A 3,943-nucleotide genomic window follows, 5' to 3' on the forward strand; every position below is an offset into this window, starting at 1 on the left:
ACCCTGGGGGTCCTTTTTTTTTTTTATTCATAAGCCTACATCATCATAGAGATTGTTTTTGGATTAGACCAACCTTTAATTCGGTTGATGGATTTATCCCTGAGTTTTCATCTTAGATTAAGGGGTAGATGAGAGATCTTCCTGCAGGAGACCAGAGCTGGAAGTTAGGTCTTGAGGTAACCATGGCGTTTGGAAATGCCGACTCTTGACCTTCAAGCTGTTCAGGTATTTCAGTGACAGCTAAGCTGCTAGGGCTGTCAGCGAGGCGCAGCAGGAGAGGGGATTTGCAGGCATTTATTATTCTGTTGAGTATCTCACACATATTGTTGGGAGCTGAGGTTGCAAAGATTAAAAAAAAACTGTTGAGGTTGAAGAAACAAATAATTAGAGTCTAATGTTAGAAGTGCAAAAATAGAAGCAAGAGCCAAGTGTTGTGGAGCACTTGCTAGAAGTTTATCTTATACCTGTTTATATAAGCCTCTGTGTTCATGTTCACTTTCCATGATAAGTTTTAGTACGTACTGTTCTCTCTGGGAACCTTTGGACACTGTGTTACCTGTTACTTATTAAGAGGCCCAGTCAGGGTCGATTCTGACAGCTTGGGGAGCTTACGTGGGAGTCCTTTTAGTGCAGAGTCAGGCTCATGAGGATCTGAGATGTTTGTAGGTGGTGGTAGTAGTTTCCAGTCTGTGCCAGGAAGCAGAGATGGCACAGTGGGTAAGAGCATGGTCACCCATTTTCTTTTTCTTTTTTCTTCCTTTTTTATAGCAAAGGTGGAAATTTATTAAAGAACAAGTACCAATTCCCACGTGGGGAAGGGGAAAGAATCCCACAACACAGACTCCCACGTGGGGAGGTGCTCTGTGTGTGACAGGGGGAGCTCCCCAACCCCCTGATCGACCCTGCTCATGAGTAAAACAATGCCGAGAAAGAAGAAAGTCTTGAGGTTTTCAGACTTTGCCGTTTGTGTGGCCCTGCATTTGAGAGCAGCAGTAGTAAATGCCAGCCCCCTGCTTCTCTCCTGTGGAGAGAGCCTCCCCTGTGCTGTGGGCGAGTGGGCCTGTTTGATTGACGACCTCAGTGCGCTTCTGGGGAGGAAGCGCCTCTCCTCTCAGAGCAGAGAGGTCCAAGTTGGATGTAGCCCTTCATTGGGCATCTTTTTTGAACGCCCTTGGGCACTCAGGCTTCCTGCGGCATGAGGAGAACTTAGGACAGGGCTTTCACACTTTGGTCACTTTCACATCCCAAGTAGTTAATTTGCTATTCTACAGTGCCTTTTACCTCCAACTGCCGCCAGTTCCCCAGGATCTAAAATTTTAGCATCTGTTCTCCTTTTAACCAATTTGTCAACGTTTCAGTTTTTTTATTTCATACTCAGTGTTGTCCTGCATATTCTTTTTTTAAATATATTTTATTGATTTTTTACAGAGAGAAAGGGAGAGAGAGATAGAGAGCTAGAAACATCGATGAGAGAGAAACATCAATTAGCTGCCTCCTGCACATCTCCTACTGGGGATGTGCCCGCAACCCAGATACATGCCCTTGACCGGAATCGAACCTGGGACCTTTCAGTCCACAGACCGACGCTCTATCCACTGAGCCAGACTGGTTTCGGCGCCCTGCATATTCTTGACTGGCCAGAATAAAAAACTGTTTATCTTTTTGGAGCTCCATTGAATACACTTTAATAACACCAGCAAGACCTTTCTCCTCCTGTCACAAGGATCGTAGAAGGCTAAATTGGGATGCCTTATCTAAAATACCCGTAAAGTAATCCGTATTTTGTAAGATAATTTGAAACTTTGTCAAGTTCTAACTCAGTTGCAACTAACATGAGCTGCTTTCCTAATCTAAATCAACAGTAGGGGCAGACTTGAATGATACATCTGATTGGTCACCCACAAGCGGCATCTACTTCCATTTTGCAGAAACCTCCTATTCACTTTCCATGCACATTTCTTGGTTTTCATACAAAGGGATTCTGATGTAATTAGAGATACACTTATACATTTTAGGCTGTACTGTTGAACTTCCTGGCCGTCCAGTAGAGAGATGTTGTTTTTGCGTAGTGCTGTACAAGATGTGACAGTGCCATTGTTTATCTTCTGTGCACCGAGGACTAAACCTGTGACCTGTGAACGGGTGCTTGGTTTGACATGGGGAGACCAGTTCCTTTAAAAAAGCGGTTCTCAACCTGTGGGTCGCGACCCCTTTGGGGGTTGAACGACCCTTTCACAGGGGTCGCCTAATATTATCAGAAAACACATATAATTACATGTTGTTTTTGTGATTAATCACTATGCTTTAATTATGTTCAATTTGTAACAATGAAATTGGGGGTCACCACAACATGAGGAGCTGTATTAAAGGGTCACGGCATTAGGAAGGTTGAGAACCACTGCTTTAAATGAACTCAGTATGGTACAAAGTAATTTTTACTTGCAGTTGTGTTTATGATTCAGTCTCATTCAGATCAGTGTGTGTTCCCTTTTGCCCACTTTCACTGTGTGCAAACGTATGAACAAGAGGGCTGCTCAGGGACACTCGTAAAGCATCCTTGTCTTCTCTTTAATTTTTGTTTATCTTGAATCCCCTCTGCTTCTGGAGTAGTTGATGTTCTCCATGAAGTCCTGATTGGCAGAAATGTTGGCCTTGGCCTTTCAGGGTGTCCAGATACAGTGCTGTTGGCAGGGCTCGTGTTTCTCTGCACTCAGGACAAGCGGATGGAGCTGCGAGTGGACTGCGAATTAAAATGCTGCCAGGCTTTGTTTACACCTACTGTCTTAGTCTACTTGGGCTGCTATACAAAATATCTCAGCCGAGGTGGCTTGCACACAACAGGAATTTATTGTTAGTGATTCTAGAGCAGCTGTGGGCAAACTACGGCCCGCGGGCCCGTTTGAAATGAATAAAACTATTGAAAAAAAAGACCGTACCCTTTTATGTAATGATGTTTACTTTGAATTTATGTTAGTTCACACAAACACTCCATCCATGCTTTTGTTCCGGCCCTCCGGTCCAGTTTAAGAACCCATTGTGGCCCTCGTCAAAACGTTTGCCCACCCCTGTTCTAGAGGCTGGAAGTCTGAGATGAGGGTGGTTGGGTGGTAGAAGGGGCTAAGGAGCTGTCTGGAGTCTCTTTTATGAGGCACTAATCCTTCTTATGAGGGCTCCACCCTCATGATTTAAGCACCTTCCAAAAGGCCCGCCTCCTAATACCATAATTTTGGGGTGTTAGCATTTCAACATAGGGATTTGAGGGGAACACAAACATTGAGACCAGCACTTAGGCAGTTTTATTATTGTCATTTTCCTTGTTGGCCTCCTGTTGTCTTGAGCCCTGTGATAGCTCTTGTGTTCTTACCTTGCTGCCATTCTTCTTTGCCTCAAATGGCCTTGTTAGAATATCTGGAATGCTTTCAGCTTCTATCAGCCCTTTGAAGGGCTCATTCATCTAATTCTTTGCACTGTTAGCTTAGTTATGTATCTGCAATGGACTGGCTCTCACTGGGCAAACCTGTGCTTCTTCCTGGGCTCCCAACATGTACATGTGATGGCCTACCAAGCATCTCCACTTGGAAGACCCACAGTCGCTTCTCTCTCACAGCCTAAACTGAACCGCCTCGCCACCACCATATGTCTTCTGGGCTCCACCGTCCATCCCCCAACATGCAGTCACCAAGCCCCATCAAGTCAACTTCTAAATAAATGTCTCCAATCTGCACACTTCTCTCCTGTCACTGCCACCACCTTAAATCACTGGGACTACATAGTATTATCTACATCAGTGGTTCTCAACCTTCCTAATCCTGCGACCCTTTAATACAGTTCCTCATGCTGTGGTGACCCCCAACCATAAAATTACTTTCGTTGCTACTTCATAACTGTAATTTTGCTACTGTTATGAATCATATGTAAATATCTGATATGCAGGATGTATTTT

The 3,943-nt window shown here is 44.4% G+C and overlaps 1 protein-coding gene across 4 annotated transcripts in view; it reads left to right on the plus strand.

Annotated features, from left to right (window-relative positions):
* The window catches only part of CIPC (CLOCK-interacting pacemaker), a 26,536-nt gene that overhangs the window by 12,120 nt on the left and 10,473 nt on the right, over positions 1–3,943 (plus strand). Inside the window, exons 1-2 of one of the 4 annotated variants that reach the window (XM_015558033.1) lie at positions 694–717; positions 2,016–2,142. The exons of 1 other annotated variant lie outside the window; for it this stretch is intronic. The gene's annotated coding sequence lies outside the window, so the exon portion shown is untranslated. Of the gene's footprint in view, positions 1–693; positions 718–2,015; positions 2,143–3,943 lie in introns of those variants that run through there. 2 more of the 4 variants (XM_006778818.2, XM_015558034.1) reach the window with 2 other exon arrangements.

Source organism: Myotis davidii, unplaced genomic scaffold (assembly GCF_000327345.1).
Source record: "Myotis davidii unplaced genomic scaffold, ASM32734v1 scaffold309, whole genome shotgun sequence".
Taxonomy (NCBI): Eukaryota; Metazoa; Chordata; class Mammalia; order Chiroptera; family Vespertilionidae; genus Myotis; species Myotis davidii.